Source organism: Sphaerodactylus townsendi, linkage group LG06, assembly GCF_021028975.2.
Source record: "Sphaerodactylus townsendi isolate TG3544 linkage group LG06, MPM_Stown_v2.3, whole genome shotgun sequence".
In the NCBI taxonomy this organism is placed as follows: Eukaryota; Metazoa; Chordata; class Lepidosauria; order Squamata; family Sphaerodactylidae; genus Sphaerodactylus; species Sphaerodactylus townsendi.
In genome coordinates, this window is record NC_059430.1 from 68,974,420 (window position 1) to 68,995,081 (window position 20,662).

Here is a 20,662-nt window from a genome sequence, read left to right on the forward strand (position 1 = left end):
GGGGATGGGCTCTTTGGTGGATTACCTCCTAGATGGACAGTAGGTATAGGCTGGGCAGACCCCTCGTCTGCTGCGGGTTTCTGGGAGGGTTATAGTTTCTGGACCAGTTGGCAGGTATTCCGCGCAAAATAGTTGGATTCTCAGGGAGAAGCTACTCAGGTTAGCGGCGTTCCGCAGTTGGACTGGGCATGGCAGCGAGTTTGGATGCTGTCTTCTCCACAGGGGTTGTGTGACGGGGGGCTGCCCCCCTCCCCTCATCCCTCCCATTTGTGGCAATTTGGGCTTGGGGGTTCACTGCCAAGCTCACTGGCTCCCCTCCCCTGCTCCTCCTTTTCTCCTTATGGTACGGGGCTTTACAGGCTGTGCTGCCGATCATGTGGCGGGGCTACAAGGGGGCTTTACGTCTTCTCAGCCGGCATAATGGGTGAGGCTTTTGGCCCTAATGTATTGATGGGTTGTGTTCCATGGGTCATAGAAACGGCCTTGGGGTAGAGGGATTGGCAAGTGTTTCTGTTTGTGCTTGGCTGGGTTTAGTTCTTGTTTTAGGGTGTGCCTCATTCGTCCTTGGTGACTACAACAGTTCAGCCCCCTCCCCCCTTCTCTTCAAGGTTCTTTCAGGTGGGGCTGTTGTGGCTACTCCTCCTGTGGAGCACGAAAGGGGTTTTTCACGTGCAGGAGTTTTAGATCATGCTGGTAACCTTGGGAAGGAAAGCCATTTGGTTGTGCACCCGACTCGCTCGCAGACTAATTTGAACAGCCGTGAAAAGGCCTTGATGGGGGAGTTTGTTAGACAGGGATCTTTTGTTTTTCATTCCCTGAGGTTCCTGCTGGTTCTGCAATGCAGGGGGTTTGGGGAAACTGTGGACCTGGAATGCTTTTGAAGCGGTTGGCAGGGGGGTGAGGTGCATCAGTTAAGCCCCCCCTTTTACTGGGGACTGGAGTTTTATATTGTCGCCCCCGCCCTTGTGTAAGGGTTGGCTGGTGGCTTGTTTCACTGGTTCGGAAGCATGCCCGTTTACAGGTGACATTATTGGCAACCAGGGGTTGTACTGCCTGTGTATAGTGCTGAGTTGCACAAGGGATCCGGATGGCCCCTCCCCAATTTGTCATGGAAGGAGTAGTCTCTCAGCTTGGGGGTGGTTGAGTGTTACCCTCACCCCCCCCTTCTCGTTAAGAGAGTAGACAACAGTGCAACAAGGGGAACCTTCGGCTGATACTCAGCTGGGTTGGGGTTTTCTGGTGTTCGTTTGAGGAGCTTGTTTCCCCAGATAGGGCGCATTAGAACATGCAGTGGTTGGCTTTCGCCTGCATCCTCCTCCCACTGTTTTCTCCTGTCACCTTGCGACCTGACAGTTACGCTGGCCATTGGTGGGAATAGGAGCAAGGCTTCGCCCGGCGGTTGGTAAGGGCGCCTTTTATTCCGACCCCCTCCCCACCCTATAGTGGGGATTTCACATGGCGTGAATGGGGGTGAAGGCCTGGGGTTTTAATTTTCCTGGGTTTTCAATTCACAACACTGGATGCTAGGTTTTTTATTTGACGGCGGAGGAGCAGTGGCTTTCAGGTTAAGTTACTTGCTGGCATGGCATTGCCTGTTTCCCTGGGGAGCAGTTTCGTTTCCCCTCCCACACCGCCTCTGGCAGGGGAGGTTGTTTCTGGCATTGAAACGTTAGAGGGCAACCCAGTTGCTGGGACCATGTTGGATGGTTGGATTGGGCATTGGTTGCTTGGTCAAGGGTGGCATCCTTATCTGCCGCTATCTCCAGAGCATGGATTAACACTCCTGATGCTTTGTTTGCACAGGTGGATTGCTTCCACGTCCAGGTCCCAGTTGGCGTGTGCCTGGTGACTTGCCTGGGGGAGCTGCAGAACCCTGCAAGTGGTCCCTAGTTAAGGGATTTTGGCAGTCCCTTGGCCTAGTCACAGAAGAACCATATGCAGTGGTGACTTCTTCCAGCCAGGGATTCAGCCTTTGGATGGTCCGGACCCCAAAATGTATGCATACCGTATGCAGGTTTCCTAATTTGCTGTTTGGGGACGCTTGCCCTGGTATCAGTCCTCGCCTGGGGCTCTCAGTTAACAAGGGTGCCTGGGATTGCTATTCCGATCTCACGATGGCCTTCGGGGCACATGGAGGACTGGTGGGTGGGGCAAAGTGCCAGCTCGGTGCAGGCAAAAAGGGGGGTGCAGTTATCCCTGAGTCAAGGAGCTTGACTGCCCCAGGGGGAAAACATGGGGGGCTTGTCAAGGCTACACTCCTGATTTCTCCAATGCCCCTCCCAATTTTCTGCCATGGCATTGCCATGCGCTGGTGTTGGGGGGGCGTGTGGAACTAGGGGTGGGTTGCTCCCTCCCCCTCTCCCCCCCCACCCTATACGGGCATTGGCTGGGCTTCCTGGGCTTAAGACCTTTGCTGACACAGTTGAGATGATGGTTTCCTGTCAGCTGGTTTATGAAGGTAGGTGGTTTGCTAAGGGTCACCTGGGTTTCTCCCTCTTTGGGCACATTGGGTATCCAGTGGCTATGCTTCCAACCTATTGGCCCAATGCTCTGGTAGTGCAAGAGTCACCTGATGCAGCTCAGCGGTAGCCTATCACACAACTGGGTGGCTCAGTGTGCTAGGGGCAACAGCAGTGGGGTTTTCCACGATGGAGTCCGGACCCATTCGCCAAGTGGGGAGTGGCCCCTATATGGTCAAGGATTGGCCATCACCAAGCAAGGTGGTGGGGTCGCTGGCACTGGTTGCTGAAAGAAAAACAAATAAATGGAGGTGAAACCTCACCTGTTGTTTTACAAGTCAGATATGGATCATCGGGCATAGTAACGTCCACTGGGCTGGCATTTATGTGCGCTCAGCTCCTTGGGGCACAGATCTGGCTCTTGGCAAGGGCGTGGATGTCATTTGGCTCGGCCAGCACGTGATGCACTGGGAGGCCCTGGTGCCAGTCATACAGGAGGCTCTTCAGATGTTTGGTGCACCTCAGGGGATTGTCATTTACCTGGGCGAGAATGACCTTCCAGCTTTAAAAGGCTTTGGACTCTCCTTGCGGATGGCGGCTGACCTCCGTGAAGTCCTGGAATTGCTTCGCTGGAGGTATGCTTGGGAGCCAAAAAAAGTGGATGTGGCTTGCCACAAAAGTGTGTAAGTTGGCAGCGTGGGTGGCCTGGGAGCTCTGTGGGACTGTCATCCCACACCCTGCAATAACCACCTGGAAGCATGCACTTTTCAATCCAGATGATGTGCACCTCTCTGAACAGGGACTGGACATAAGGCTACGTGCCGTGCGGTGGGCACTCTTGGACTGGTTGGAGGGCTTGCAAAGCTGTGGCGGAAGCTGAAGGGTCAGCTCGGTGGCAGTTTAGGCAGACGAGCATATCTTTAGGGGAGGCCGAGCTTGAGCGCCGGTCCTCCCCATAGTTGGGGGCCTCCATAACAGGCTTGGGGTGGAGCGGGCTCATGATGCCCCAGCAGAAAGGGGGCCACAGCGAGCAGGCACCCAGGTGGTCCAGTACTTCCTGTCAACCCCAATATGGATTGGGGTGTGGTGTTGGGGTCAGCCAGGGGTGCTGACCGGCCACAATACAGATGTGCTCCTTTTGCTTGCCCAGCTTCTGCCTCAATAAAGGGCTGTGGCCCAATTTAATTCCAAGATGTGTCCTGTGGTTATTTCACTAGAACCGTGGTGGCGAACCTTTGGCACTCCAGATGTTATGGACTACAATTCCCTTCAGCCCCTGCCAGCATGGTCAATTGGCCATGCTGGCAGGGGCTGATGGGAATTGTAGTCCATAACATCTGGAGTGCCAAAGGTTCGCCACCACTGCACTAGAAGGAACCTTTGAACATCTGGATGCAAATAACGGCCCCAGAATCACCAGAAGGAACCTCTGCACATCTGGGCTGTAATTGCAACAGGGGGCAGGGCACATGGTGAGTCCGGAGCAGTGAGCATGCATGCCCTGGGCCAGCCGGATGGCTGAGCCACACCCAGCCCGTGATGTGCAGAAGTGTTAGGGCAGAGCCACACCCAGCCTGTGATGTGCAGAAGTGTTAGGGCAGAGGAGCGCACAAGAGTTGGGCAGAGGAGAGCATCTTTAGGGGAGGCCGAGGTTGCGTACCGGTCCCCCCTGTGGTTGGGGGCCTCCATAAGAGGCTTGGGGTGTGGTGGGTTCATGGCACAAGCCACAGAGGCCTCTGCAATTCGAGCTTGACACCCTAGCAGAAAGGGGGCCACAGCAGGTGTGCACCCAGGTGGCCCAGTACCTCCTGTCCTCCCCAATATGGATTGGGGTGTGGTGCTGGGGTCAGCCAGGGGTGCTGACCAGCCACAATACGGATGTGCTCTTCTTGCTTGCCCAGCTTCTGCCTCAATATAGAGCTGCAGCCCAATTTAATTCCAAGACGTATCCTGTGGTTATTTCACCAGAAGGAACCTCTGCACATCTGGGCACAAATGTAACACTTCTAAATAGTTGTGTAGAAAATATAGGATATTTTCAAAAAGATTTTAAGCCAGAATGAAGAAGAAAATATCCCAATGCTAATCCTAAAAAATATCCAAAATTTGGATCTTTATGAATGTAATATGTTTCCTGAGTGCAATCAATACAAACCTGATGAATCGTCATCACACATGTGGTGACATTAGAATTTATCAGACAGGCTTGCTCATATATCATGGGAGATTTCAGCACCATTGACAAAGCTTTTTAGAGGCAGGTGATTTATCAAACACACCAGATCTATCAAATACACCAGAAATATGACCTGTTATAATACATATACTATGTAAGTTACGAAAAATTTGTTTGTGTTTCTTTGTTTGTATCTTTGTCTGTTGAGCTGGAGTACATTTAAACCCCTTTACTGATACAGAGGTCAGAAAGGCATTTGTTACAAGCAACCACAATTGAAATCAATAGAATCGGATAATCACACACATAGCATACCTAACCATAAGAAATTATTCTTCATCAGTTGAAAAAAGGCAGCTGTTCTTAATTAATCATCATGTAATTTACAGTCATGCAGAATTATCCCCCAGAGTCCTCCCTAGAATAAATGTACCTATTTAAATGATCAGATATGTATTTTTCTTTTATATAACAAACACTTGAAATATATAAAAGACAAATACTAAACCAACATATTCAAACCATTATGTGTTTTAAACACATTTTTAATGTTGTTTTATAAATTCTGACTAGAAGCTAATGATTCCAATAGGTATTGTTAAGTGCAGAAAGTTCATGGGTCATGTTCATAGTCAAAGTTCTTAATCTGTGGACCAAGCACAGGTCTGGAAACACAAGGATATAGCTATGCTGTCTGTTGTGCTTTGCAGAGGCTTAACTAGGAAAATAGAGCCCAGGGCAAAATCTGAGTTTTCTGACCCCCCTTCCCCCAATGGGCAGCTCCCCACTCTCACAACAACAAAACAATCTGCTAGCAGCATTGCCAATTTCTGGGGAGATGCAATGGGCCCTAGAAAAGGGTGGAAGAGGAAGGATCTCCCCAGCAATGGGCTTTAGTGGGGCTGTAGTAGCCCCTACCCCACCCTTACTCAAGGTGTAACACTTACCTGGGTGTGCATCTGTGGCTCAGGGGTGGGACAGGTTGAAGAGTGTGTCTTGAGGAAGGAAGGAAGGTGAGGTTAGGTGGAGGGTGGAGAGAAGTGGGGTGGGGGGAGAATGGCAAAGTGAGGGCTGGAGTGGAGGAGAATCGAACAGAGTGGCATGAGGTGGCGGGAGGGTTGAAAGGGCAGGCTTGGGTGGCAGATTGAAAGAGGGTGGAATGGGAGGCTTCAGGTGGGGGAGGTAAGAAAGGTGAGGGTTCTGGTGGAGCAGTGTGGCAAGATGAGGCATGGGGAGGGCCACAGAGCTCTTCCATGGGCCCAAACCTCCTGGCAGGGGCAGGGGGAGGCAGGGGAGGGCCTGCGGAGTTCCTCCATGGGCCTGCCTCCCCCCACCCCCTCAAGGAAGCCCAGGCCTGTGGAGGAGCTCCATGGGCTCTCCCCTGCCTCCCCCCATGCCCCTGAAAGGAAGCCCGGGCTTGTGGAGGAGCTTTGTGGGCCCTCCCCTGCCTCCCTGGGCAGGTGAGCCCAAGAGAGCTTGCTGGGTGTGGGGAGGGGGTGATGGGGCTTTTAGAGCCATGGAGTAATGATGGCAAGGCACTGCCTGACCCAAGGAGGGGATGTGGCCATGTGTGGGGCAACTTTCTGCCCCTCCATGTGACTGAACGGCGGCCTCCCGGGGCATTTGACCCCAGGCCGCCCCATTGAAACTCTGCCTCTGGTACTTTGGTCAAACTGTGGATGACATTAATGAAAACATAACTTGCCAAATGTAACTAAATAGATATACTGTGGAGGGGCTGTGGTTTAATGGAAGAGCAGTTGCTTTGAATCAGAAGATCCCAGGTTTAATCCCTGGCAACTCCAGTTTAGGATATGGTACTAGATTATGCAAAAGTCTGAGACTCTAGGAAGCAACTTCCTGTTTTAGTAGACAATACTGATCTTAACAGGCCAACAGTCTTAATTCCGGATAAAGCAGCTGTCTGTATTCAATATATTCCCAGCTATTTTCCTGGGATTATTCAATGGTTAACACATACTGCTATGAAAATTAATGATATAGAATTGTGATAATTAGGAATTGTCACTCATTCACATCATCATAGGTCCAATATTACAATGGCATTATTACTTCCTTGTCACCAGAAATGCATTTGTTTGAAGAGGTTTATTTGCCTATTTAGTTCAACTTTTAAAAAGGAGAGTGAAGACCAATTTATAGCATACACATCATTGGCCACTCTTCTAACTATTGCTTTGCAAGAGCAAAGTTCTGTTGAAGTTTCCAAAGAAGCTTTGAGATTTGAAAAAAAGTACCCACTGCCAAACTAAGCCAGGACCTTCCTTTTTTAAACCCAGGACATCACCTTACTCCTTTCTGTGTGTGTGACTATGGTCGAATCCCCACTACCGTCTTAGCCAGGTTTCAGAACACAAAGGACCATTAGTTTGTGTTCTGAAACCTGGCTAAGACGGTAGTGGGGATTCGACCAGGGAGGTCATCCCTCAAACCTGGTTAGTTTGTGTTCTGAAACCTGGCTAAGATGGTAGTGGGGATTCGACCAAGCTTAGCAACATTCTCAATGTTCCTTCATCCCCAACGGCCCAGTCAACAGTCTATGTTACAATGATAAGAAAATACTATCTGACAGAATAAATACTTTCATATGTAGTTCTGAACATAAAAGGAGTGTTTTATTGTGGTCGTTGTTGTTCCTACTGATTGGGATAGCTGTAGGAAAATTATCTTTCTCATATAAACAATTGTCAGTTTTGGAATAAATGGAAATATGCTTTTTAATTCCAGGGACACAAACTTTCTTTTAAATTACTAAAATTTGTTTCATTTATATACCAGATGCAGTCATACACTGTATCCCAATCCCACTTAATCATTTCTCATTCTACAGATGAGAAAAGGAACAAATGAAAGGTACAAACAAATTGTGTGAAATTAAGTCATGCTGATTACAAAGAACTTAATCTATGCAGACTTTTCTGTAAGTATTTATTTAGTACATTTTTATCTCACCTTTCCAGAGCCAGCGTGGTATAGTGGTTAAGAGCAGGTGAATTCAAATCTGGAGAACCAGGTTTGATTCCTCACTCCTCCACCTGAGTGGAAGAGGCTTATCTGGTGAACCAGGTGTGTTTCCGCACTCCTACATTCCTTCTGGATGACCTTCGGCTAGTCACAGTTCTTCAGAGCTCTCTCAGCCCCACCTACCTCAAAGGGTGTCTGTTGTGGGGAGAGAAACAGAAAGGAGTTTGTAAGCCACCTTGAGTCTCCTTACAGGAGAGATAGGTGGAGTATAAATCCAAACTCTTCTTCTTCCTCCTCCAAGAAGCTCAAGGCAGTGTACATCCTCCTCCTTTCTCTCCTTCACAGCAACCTTCGGAGGTAGGTTAGGTTAAGAAATAGTGACTGGTCCATGATCATAACAGTAAGCTTCATAGCAAAGTGAAGATCTGAACCTGAGGCTCCCCAATCATAGCCCAACACTTTAGCTACTGCATCATGCTGAATATAAAGTAATATATGCAGACTTTAAAACATATCTTTTTTTAACCAAATACACATTTCAGTTGCTTTAAAATATGTGTATTTTTTTCCAAATGTGAGTTACTTTAGATGTGGTACTATATTGAAGCATGATTTCTCTACTGTTATAGGTTTCTATTGTATGGCAGTACACAAAATACAGTTTATACTTATCAAACATCCCCACCCATTTCTTCATCACCATCCCTACCTGGTAAACTGAACCAGTTGGGGTCCAGATGATATGACCAGGCTTGGTCTTTGGACTGACTGCTTCATAACTAGGGATGGCAGGAATAGGACAGGCTGGTCATGATAGTAAGACCAATTAGCAAGTACCCTGAAGTATCATGCAATCATGAAGGGCACTTTCTGCAATCATCCATCATTCATTGAATAGCAGGATGCACTGGGACCAAATGTCCTTGGTGTTAAGAAGAAACAAACCTGTAGTTGAATGTGTGGCATGCTGAGGCAATGGGACAAAGCTTGACATCTTTCAGCAGAATTCAGCAGAATTCACAAGCAAGCAAAGATAAACAAAGATAAACAAAGAAAACACCATAGATATTATAGTTCAAGCAGAAAAATGAAAGGAGACAGCAGAAATTTTCACATTTCTCAGTTGCCTACCAGCACTACTTAGTACATTGATCTTCAGTTGGAGAGGGGTGAAAGAAGAAGAGGATAAGAGAAAGAATTCTGAAGGTGGCACTTGTGATGATTATTAAGTGCACCATGGTGTCCTGAGATCTCTTGAGTGTTTGGAATCAAGCTTACATAACAGACCATGGACTTGGCCACTAATAGCTCCAAAGAGATGTTGCGTATTTCCATTTTTTACTAAGTGTATATAGCAAGATCATATAATAATTTCTGGGTTGATAGGAAAAATATGAATAATTATGATAATGTAAAAAAGATTATATAAGCACCTTATGAACACAAGGTTGGTATGTGAGATAGTATTTCCTTGCAGAATACACAGATATCTCAGAGATGTGACCTTTCTAGGTAAATTACACGGTATATCTTGTTTCTCTGGACTATTTGGCTGCTTATTCTCATAGATGGGTGTCCCTATCTGTCAGTGGTAAAAGAAAGAGAAACAGCTAATGCTATGCACAACTGTAGTGTTCTCCCTGTCCTTAGAAAATGATAAATATTTTGGGAATTCACTAAAAGTCTTTGTCATCTCTCTCAGCAACAGCTCTTTATCTTTCTTTTACAACTGACAGGCAATCATACACTACAGCAAGAACAAGCATCCAAACAGCAAGACAGAACAAGGATCTTGCTATTTACAGGTGTTATCTCCTGTCCATAAGGGAGCACAACATGTCAACCCTGTTCTTATTAAAAATCCATTTCCATTAACTTCTTATGGAATAGAATAAGTTTGCCCACACAACATTTGGCTAGCTATTTGAGCTGCCTAATTTATTTCAACTGATGATGCCAATCACTTGCACAAAGATTACAAGTCTCAGATGGGTAGATGCTATGAACTTTCTTTTTTGTCTTTTCTGTTATAAAAAATAAAGCAACTTTTGTATCAGTCATGCATTCTTCTTTCCCTTATAGCTAGAAAAGTCCAGTTTGCTAGCATTCTAACTGACAACATTCACTGTAGAATCCCAAACACAGTTACATGCCTTCTAAGTTCACTGAAGGCATAGAAGAGTGTAACTTAATTTAGGATTGCACTGCTACTATATTAGCAGCCAAACATAACTACTGTCTACTATTCTGGAAGTCGTTTCTTAACTGAATATCTTTTCAAGTGTCAGTTCTCAGTATATACTATTTTTACTAGTTCAGCACTGTTACTCTTTAGGTTGTTTTTTGATAACATGAGGTAAGTATAACCACAGGAAGGAATTACAGTGAAGAATTGTAAAAAGTCAAGGAGAAATGTGGTTTAACCCATTCCACTTTATTCCTCTCAGGCCTCCAGAGATCAATTTAAGTAATTTAGAAGGGTTAGATTTTAGTTCAGTAGCAGCTTAGAGACTAACAAGATTTTGAGGACTCAAAGATCTACAAGATGTGCTTTCAAAAGTTAAAGCTCTGGTCGAATGCAAGTAGGAAGGACAATCCTTGAGTTCTTATACTCCAGTCAGAAAGTGGGAGTGGTGCTGCAAAGAGGAGAATCAGGATGCAAAAGTACAATGAAAAATTTAATCAGCTTGATTAAACCTGAGGAGAAATGCTTAGGGGCTGTTGTAAACTACAACAGGATAGTCCTGGGCTTAACACAGGTTTATTTACAGCTAATAATAAGTCTAGTTAGAACTATAAAAAGCTACACAGAAGCTCTCAGTCAGGACAACTCAGTGGAGCAAAAAGGGAACAAAAGAAGGGGTACAAAAGATCAACTTCTGATAGACAAAATGATAATGAAGAATTGCAAGAATCGAAGAATAAACTTGTATATGGTCTGGATCGATTACAAGAAGGCCATCAACCTCGCATATGTCATGGAAAACTGGGTGAGGGAAGGAGAGACACAGTGGTGGGATTCGGCAGATTTGCACCAGTTCGGGAGAACCGGTTGCTAAAATGGTGCTTGTAAACAACCGGTTGTTAAATTATTTGAATGCCACCACTAGAACTGGTTGTTAAATTATTTGAATCCCACCACTGGAGAGATGGCCTCCCTCTATAACTTCACCCTGGATGGTACTGTAGCAGTTCAGCAGCCTTGGACACAGGGCAGGGGGGCTGGTGTGGCGATGCTTGTTTGGGATTCTATTCCCTTTAGGATGTCCCCTGTCATAGCAATCACCAGCATGAAGTGTTTGGGCTTTCACTGAGATCACCCTGAGAGTTTGGCTGTCTTGTTGGTGCATCGGTCGCCTAGTGCATTGGCAGATAGCCTGTCATGGCTTTTGGAGGTCAACTCCAGGTGGGTGTTGCAGCACCCTAACATGTGGTCTTATTCTCTATTTATAGAGTGTCATGGTCTGACCACTACTTTCTGTGGGTCAAATACTGGTTACCTTAACTTTGCCAGTAGTCACAAAAGAGAACTACAGGCCATTTATGGAAGGACACTGATATCACAATGTACAATCCTGATTTTGGAAATCAGGGGATCTCAGAGAGCCAATCCCATGATACTGACTTTTTAAAGAAGCTTTGTATATTTCACATTCAATCTGAGCAACTTGTTGCCAAAGAAAGATTCCATGTTACCGCTGCCTCTGCATGCTAACAGACCCACTGTTTGCAGGCTATAGGACCTGCAGTCACTTACATCTGAGTTCTTAACATATCTAAGGAATGAATATGAACATGCCACCCAGGGGACACAACAACACTTCAGGGTGAATTCTTCCCACCCCAGATGTTACACACAGAAAATAGCAGTTAGTACCACTATTTTCATGGCTGAAACCATCAAATAGTACTCCTATTTCATACTGAAAACCAGAGGTGGGGTGAGGGGAAACTATACCTGGGGCACATGCCTGTGCCCCTGCCTCACCCCAGAACACCCCAGAATGCCCCTGCCACACCCCCTCGATGGCCCAGCCATGCCTTCGCTGCTGCTCTGCCTGGGGCATCGCACCCCCGTTCCGTGGGCACTACGCCGCTGCTGAAGACCACTAAAGCAACTACAAGTTCATGCACATCTCCCTCTGGTGATAATAGTATTGTCATTTCTCAATACAATACAGCAGGAGTTTCTATTGTTAGGCTAAGAAAAAGAACAAGAAATACTTTATCTCCTAAGTAAGGTTCTGTAACTTTAATTTAAAACCTGGCCAAATTTCTTTACCAAGAGAATCACAGCATCTTGACACACTTATTTTAATGGCAGCAGTAGGAAGCAACAGTTCTTGAAAAGACAACATCTGAAGCAACCCAAAAAGTGTATTTTTATGAGAGCAGAAACACAGCATTGATTATTTTGATTCAAAAAATACTCCTAGAAGTTGCCGGCTGTATTATTTTAAACCTTCAAAAATGTGCAGGGGAAACATGGCCACATACATATGTATTTATGTTAGTCTAGGACAAATTAAGTACCACATGGGTAAGATTCAGAGATTGCTGAAAGAGTTGGTGGGAGTAATCAGCCATTATTTTGACAGAACACTTCTAATATCTAGACATCAGGTCAAAGGGACAGGGATTCATAAAGTCAGAATCAGATGAAAAGACAATATCTCCAACACAAAGTGTTGGTAGCAAGGTGCAGGTCCTTGTGAAGTAATTAAGAAGCTAAGTCAACTAACAGACATACTGTTATGTTTGTTGACCAGATAAAGCACAGAAACTTGAATACATATATTCCAATCCATTTTACTCTGTCAATGTTTTTCCTTTACAGACCTTAAAGTGGGGCGCATGATTCTCTCCTTCCTTTTCTCCTCACAGCACTGTAAGGTAAGTTAGTCTATGAGAGGTCCAAAGTTACCCTGTTAATTGTATGACCTGCTGGCAATTTTAATAGTCCCCCAAATTTTAGGCTGACACTTTATCACTGCAACATGTTATCTCTTATTTATTTATTGAAACGTTTATTTACCATGTTGTGGTTCAAGGCAGCTTACAATGATAGTTAAAATATTTTCAGTTAAAACCAAAACAAAATAGCAAACCACAACTTTCTTTCCCTCCCACACTTAAAAGATACCTGCCATTCAAACCCCTCAAAAGCTGGGGCAAGCAAACAGGACTTGCAGCTCCTCACAAAGATCTCCAATGAGCCTTTCCCACTCACTTCTTCAGAGTGTTCATTCCACAAAGCTAGAGCCACAATGGAAAAGCCCTGGCTCTGGTTGATGTCATATGGGTCACCCTAAATGGTGGGATAGCCAACAGATGGCTACCTGATGAGTATCGTTGGTATGCAGGTAGATATAGAAGAAGATGGTCCTTCAAATAGTTCTTATAGTTTTTACTGAGGACCTATCAGACCACGAAATACTGCAGCCTTCCCTTCCACTGGAATCCTGAAGAGGACTTCTTCAGGGCTATTATTAAAAGAAAAGGGTTGTATAGATGGAGTGAAAAACTGATTCTAGTTATTGAGGGCTTCATGGAAGACATAACATACATAAAACACTTGTCACAAAAATCAGAACTCTTATAAGTCTCACCATTTTAGACTTTATCTTAGTCAACTGTGCGACCCAGTTCTGCTTCCACCAAATGTGATTGAGCAAATATGTAGCCTTCTAACTGAACTTTTATCTAAACATAAACTCAGACGACACTTTTTACACCTTTCAATTCCTATAAGCAAGAGGTCAATTTTAAGGTAATTAACATTCATTCAGGTGAAGTACATTCAATCACCAATGATATACACTATTGCACTATTGTTTGGAGTTCAGAAAATGCAACAAGAAAGGTCATTGCGGAAATTCTGATGAGAGAATTATTTCAGATTGCTGTGTAATAAAAGAAAATCTTTTTCTCTTGTATCGTCGAAGGCTTTCATGGCCGGATTCACCAGATTGTTGTGAGTTTTCCGGGCTATATGGCTGTGGTCTGGTAGATCTTGTTCCTAACATTTCGCCTGCATCTGTGGCTGGCATCTTCAGAGATGTATCACAGAGAGGAGTCTGGACACAGTGTATAACAGACTTCTTTCTGTGATACACCTCTGAAAATGCCAGCCACAGATGCAGGAGAAATGTTAGGAACAAGATCTACCAGACCACGGCCACACAGCCCGGAAAACTCACAAAAGCCAGTCTTTTTCTCTTGTTGAATTTCACGTAAAAGGTATAGGAAGCACTATGCATATGGCCAATGACAGTGCTTCTGCTACCTTTGCTAGTAACTGTTCCAAATAAAAAAAACACCTGAAAACTATATTTAATAAAAATAGCTCACTATCCCTGGGGCAAAGTGTTATGATTCTTCCATTACAACAAAAGGTTTCAAAGAAATTCAATTATTAGCAATAGTCTTGTTTGTATTTTAAAATGACCCAGAAACAGAGGAGTAATAAAACAAAAAACCCTAATTGGTGATTCTGTTCATTTATTGTGACTACTGTGCACTAAGAAATACTGTGCAGGCTAGTTCACAAATAAGGTTATCTAAATTGGAGTTAAATATCAATTTCTACTTCACTGGAATAGGAGGGGGAGTATTCTTGGAATTTTAGATGATTACAAAATGATTTTTGTAGCATTGTTGTTTAAAGGTTTTAACAATTTAGCAATGAAGCATATAGACTGTGCAAGTCATTTCCTATATAAGGAGTACCATAGCCATTCAGTCTGAAACCAAGGTGTTTTTTACTGCAGGTGGAGGAGACCACAGTATTTTTTTTTTCATTTGCGTCTCATGCCGATTACCAGTAGCAAAGGACCCAAAACACAGGTTTAGGCTGAAGGTCAGGAATGCAAGCCCAACTTGTATATTATGGCTCCCTGAATCATAATTTTACTTCTTTCAGTGCATCATTCTGCTCCTGCTCCTAGCAATGCCAATTCTAGTCAGTTGTACATGACACTGACTTAGTAAAAGTATTTCATGTTTTATGTGGACTTCTGTTCCCTTATAAATTACAGGTTATTCCAACAGCAGAAACTTGTCAAAGCCAAAAGAGGAATACTGGAATAATTTTACTGTAATCCCTGCTCCTTCTATCAACTGAAGAAATATTCAGCCCCAAATAACTTGTAGCAGCAAAGAGCAGCCCTGAATCAGCGGGACCCGCTGTTGCTGCCTGAGATGGGCACTGCAATGTGGCCCCATCATGCCTCCCCTTAGAAGGGCAGAAGGCAGGCGGTGGCCATGCCCACTATGGGCGTCCACAGGAGGGGCGGCCGGGAGCCTATAGGAAACTTTGACCTGGCCCTTGGCCCTTCCCTGGAGCAGAGTGGTGCCGAGTTTGAGTTGGGTGAGTCCCAGGGCCCCTCTTCCAACCCCCAGTCATGTGGGCCTTCAGGGAAACCAAACCAAGTCTTTCCCAGGAGGGGACGGTGAGTGGGGGAAGCAACTGGGAGCTTTTACTGATGACCAAGACAGGCACAGTCCTCCCACAGGGATGGGGAGGTGGCCCAGCCTTCGAGCCACCTTTGGTGCATTCGTCCTGTGGGCTGGGAAAGGGAGTCCAGCCTTCAGAGCTGTGGAGGAAATTCAGCCTCCAGCAAGCAGGCTGCTGGCTGTACTTCTCCTCTCTGCCCGTGGAGGGTGGGGTTGGGGGGAAAGCACGGCCCCTGCCAGGCAGCCCTGCATCAACTGGCTCAGCATCGTATGATCTTGGTTTTTAGCAGGCTGTGAGTCTGCTGGCTATGATCCTCACAGGGGGAGGGGGGAGATGGGAGGTTGGAGAAATATCCTTCATCCCTGACATTGCCAGAGTAGCCCTTCCCCTCACTGACCTCCTCTGCACCAAAGGTACTAGACCCGGTGGGGCCAGGCCAGGGTCACCTCTTGCCTAAATGGCAGAGTGCCAAGGGGTGTTCCAGGCATTAAAGGGAATTTTCACCTCAGAACCGGTGTTGGTGCACACGGACCCCAGCAAATAATTTATTCTGCATGTTGATGGTTCTGATGTTGCTTTGGGGGCTGCTTTACTTTAATGGGCGGGAGGACAGGAAGCTACATGCTTGTGCGTACTTGTGCTGACTTCTTTGATAGGTTTAATTTCACCCTTAACTTCTTCCCGGGGAGGAGCAACTGCCTGGTGGATGCCCTATCCCGGCTCCTGGACTCCACACTGACCAAGCCACGAGCTGTTGGCACAGTATTCTCCCCTGCCCAACTCGGCCTCCAGGTTACTCATAGCTGGGCACAGTAGCCAGGTGCCGCCTCCGAGCCCCTGCCTACTCCACTGCTTCTTGAAGTGAAACTTCGTGGCCTCGCATCTTCTGTACCGAAAGGGGAGCGAGAGACGGGTGACCTCTCAGAGCGGGAGGGCCTCTGGTGGAGATGGGACAAGGTCTACATTCCAGCCGGCCTGTGCGCCAAGGCGCTGGCCGGTTGTCACGATGCCAAGTCGGCGGGGCACTGAGTCCTTGTCAAGACTTTACATTTGGTTAGGTGGCAGTTCTGGTGGCCCTCCCTCTGCAAGGATGTGGTGTGTTATGTCACTGGCTACCCTGTGTGTGCCTTGGTCAAGCACATCCTGGGTTGCCAGCCCGGGCTGTTACAACCTCTACCTAGCCCCAATGCCCCTTGGCAGGCCATCTTGCTGGACTTTATTATGGACTTGCCCACAAGTAAGGGGGAAATGGTTGTTTGGGTGGTAGTGGATTTGCTCTCCAAGCAAGCCCACTTCATCCCCTGTGGGGGGGGGGTCTCCACTGCTCAGAAATTGGCCCGGTTCTTTCTCATGCATGTGTATAGACTCCACAAGGCGCCTCAAAAGGTCATCTTGGATTGGGGGCCCCAATACGTCTCCAGGTTTTGGTGGGAGTTTATGAAGCTTCTGGGGGTTGAACTGGGGTTTTCTTCCACCTACCATGCAGCCACAGATGTGCAAATGGAGAGGGTGAATGGGATTCTGGAACAGTACCTGCGGTGCTACGTTAACCAACACAATGATAATTGGGCTCACCTACTCCCCTTTGCCAAATTCGCATACAACAATGCTGTTCATACTAGTACCGGGCAGAGTCCCTTAAGAGTGGTGTATGGCCAGGACAATAACCCGTTTCCCCTAGAGGGAGCTATTCCTGATGGACCAGCTAACCTGCAGGAGTGGATTGCATCTCTATGTGCCACCTGGCAGATTGTACAGGACTTGCTGGCTAAAGCTAAGGTGGATTACAAACATTCCGTGGACCGCAAATGGCAGCCAGTCGTTTGTGCGGTGGGTGATAGGGCGTATCTTTCCACCAAAAACTTACAGGGGCTCCCGAAGACTAGGAAACTGGGCAGCATGTTTATCGGGTCCTTTTGCATCTCCCGTGTGGTCAATCCCATGTAGCTGTGGAACTTGAACTTCCGAAAAACTTTAAGTATGTTCACCTTGTCTTTCATGTTAGCCTGTTAAAGAAAGCTGCCCCTCCGGATGCTTGGCACCCCGACCTCCCCACCAACTGAGCTGTAAGAGGTGAATGGTGAGTTGCACCAGGAAATTAGCAGCATCATTGATTCCCGGTTGCACAGGGGTCAGCTACAGTACCTAGTCGAGTGGAAGGACCTCCCCTCTGTGTTGAACAAGTGGGTGGGCAGCCATCATGTGTCGGCCCCGTGCATTGTCCAAGCGTTTCACTGTGCCCATCCAGAAAAGCCAGGTGGAGGGGGCCATAGAGGGAGCGGGATGGCAAGACTGCAACTCCCAGCATGCACCAGCTCCCACCTTTTTCCAAAAAGAGCGGGAAAACAAACTGAGAAGCTACATCCCACTGGAGCGTCAGAACCAATGTGAGGTCAGGAGCTGGGGGGAGGCGAAAAATTGATTGGTTGCTGCCTGTTTTTGAAAATAGAATAAATACTGGAACTGAGGGCAAGAATCCTCGGTTCAAGCACTCTGTAGCTAGGGCAACATAATTCAATAAAGTTCGTTCCTTTTTATTAAGCCGACTTTGAGTGTGTTCAGCTTTACACAAAGCAGCTTCCAGAATCAGTGTGGGGCTGCACCAAAACATCTGCCCACCCTGCTGCCATAAATGACACCTACAGAAAAATAACCTACTTGAGTGCAATGTAACTGATAAATGAATAGGAAAAAATGTGGCAATCTGCTGCTGAACCTATTGTAATCTGTGCATAAATGTGCAAAATCTTATCATAAAGACACATGCAATAAAAAAGTTGAAACCACAATTGTAGGGGTGAGCCCGCGAACCCAGCAGAACCGTAGAAAGAGCGCCTGGAATGCCGGTGCCAGCTACGGCCTTCTGGGCGCACACGCTCCCCCAACCCCCGTTCCCCCGTGAGTCACAGGTCATGAACTACCCGACTCGCAGTCACCAGGTGTCCCAGACAAAGGGACAAAAGGGCTCTCGCCCTCAGGTGGGGATTAGACCCAGACACGGACGCTTCCTCCTGCACGTAGCAGCCCGACCCCTTTGCACGCCCACAATGAAACCCTAATAAAAGGTGTCGGGGACTAGCGCACGGCATAGTTGCTAGGATCACGGATCCCGCTTCCTGCTGCTGGCTCTCTCCACCAGATGATATCTCCGCATCTCGCCTCTTCCTTGCGACCCCGTGGGCACGACTTCACACAGTGATGCTTGTGATGACATAATTTTTTTACAACAATGCTACTCTAGGAATTGCCCAGTGCACTTGTTCCTAACTGAAGATATAGTGTATATTTGCCTGAACCTTCTATCACTTATCCAAAATGAAATTGACAAAGCTGATATAAAGCGTGGCCGTGTGCCATTGCGGGAAGGGAGGGCCCATGTGAGGGCCGTTTGCCCAGCTACGGGGCTGGTGGTGGCATGTGCGCATGTGTTGTCCATGCGCATTGGGCCAGGCAACAGCTGGCTCGGTCGGAGCCTGCGAGGGAAACAGGGCAGCAATTGGCTGATGTGCTGTCGTGTGGTGCAAGAGCATGTCCTTCAAACGAGCCAAGGCGGGGCCTATATAAGGCCCTACCTCGTGGCTCAGGCGCCATTCAGTGCCAGGAAGACTAGGCTTTTCCCACCCACCCGATCCCTGTTATGTTATGACTGTTTAAATGTTGTTTTTGTCATAGCCATTGGCGGGTTGCGCATGGGGAAAGGCAAAAGGGAGCTGGGGGAACTCCCCTGTTTAGTACACGTCCTTAAGAGGTGGGGATGGAGCAAGCTCATGGTAGGGATGCCCTGCGGGGGGCTAAGAAGCTTGCACCCTTAGCGTAGGTTGGAGGGGGCCTCCAGTCATGAGCACTTCGCTGATCTGGAATTTGTCTCATTCCAATCTTTCGCTTTGGTACATTCCTCCAGCAGCTGGGTGGAGGAATCGGTTTGCTCTGGGGGACAGCATTTGTGCTTCCCAGATGCTTAGATCACCCCCATGTTGCGTCATCTAGTTTCCTATGCTTTCCGTTAATACAATTCTTTGGCTATGGCCTGTTTTCTTATCTACTCAAAATTGTATTTGGGTTTTATTGTCGAAAGATTAACTGAGCATGAAGGGCCACACATCTGCCCACAATGGGCCTGGTTTGTGTCTGTGCCCTAACATTACTTAGTGAATGTGATATTCTATCTGTCTGTCTGTCTGTCTGTCTGTCTGTCTGTCTGTCTGTCTGTCTGTCTATCTATCATATTTGTATGCCACCCTTTCCCTTATGGGCTTAGGGCAGCTTCCAATGTATCACAGTACAATAACATCTATCTATCTATCATATTTGTATGCCACCCTTTCCCTTATGGGCTTAGGGCAGCTTCCAATGTATCACAGTACAATAATAAGACATAAAACCATAAATAACAACAATTAAAATCTCAGATGGCAGCTAAAATTAATTTATATTAAAATAACACATTAGTAACCCTGACAGTATGAACAGTAGAGGGGAGGAGAGAAGGGAGGCCACTTAGATCGTACAGTGCAAAAACGGGGGAAATCCTTTCCAAAACAGAAGACAAGGAGGAGGAGAAAATGATGAAGGGTAGGGGTGGGGGAGATGAGTTTGTTCTTCTGAATTATGGGAGATGAGTTTTGTTCTTCTGAATTATGGATGACATCCCACCACCATTAGGCATAATATAGTTTCAGGAGTACAAGTGGAATAAATGGAACTGAAGAGACAAGAGGAAAATTGGGGGTGGGTGTAGGTGTAGGTAATGATTTAACAGAAAATGTTTCCAAGACACAAGGTTTGACCACTGGTATGGTTTTGTGGTTAAGAGTGGCAGACTAGTATCTAGAAGACCTCAGTTTGAATTCCCATTCATGTCATGGAAGTTTGCTGTGTGACCTTGGGCCAGTCTCAGCCTAACTTCTCACATGATTGTTGTCAGGATAAAATGGGGGAGAAGACATAAGCTTGGGGAGAAAGGTGGTGTATAAATGAATGAATTAAGTAAATAATATTAAAAGTAATACTTTACACGGCTAATTAAAAACATGGCTAATTTAAAAAAAACTAAGGAATCAAGGTATTTCTCAAAGTAATCAAAATGCCATTTTTACAAAGAGTAAGTTCATACCCACCTGTGGCTGGGTCTGGTGAAGTGGAAAAGAAAAAAAGGGGAAGTGCATGGTTTGAACATGTGTCATTGCACAATGCTTGCAAGGGAGGGGAGGGGCAAGGGGCCCCTTGCTCCCCTCCCTCTCTCCTGTTCCCTTGCATGGCAACCTGACCAGTCCCTCCCTAACGTTCCCCTTCCTTGCTAGGGTGGGTGGGCCATGTGCAGGTGGCTGGTCCTGTCCCTTTCACTCCCTTCCCAGCAGCAGTGGCGTAGGAAGTTAAGAGCTCGTGTATCTAATCTGGAGGAACCAGGTTTGATTCCCAGCTCTGCCGCCTGAGCTGTGGAGGCTTATCTGGGGAATTCAGATTAGCCTGTACACTCCCACACACGCCAGCTGGGTGACCTTGGGCTAGTCACAGCTTTTCAGAGCTCTCTCAGGCCCACCTACCTCACATGGTGTTTGTTGTGAGGGGGGAAGGGCAAGGATATTG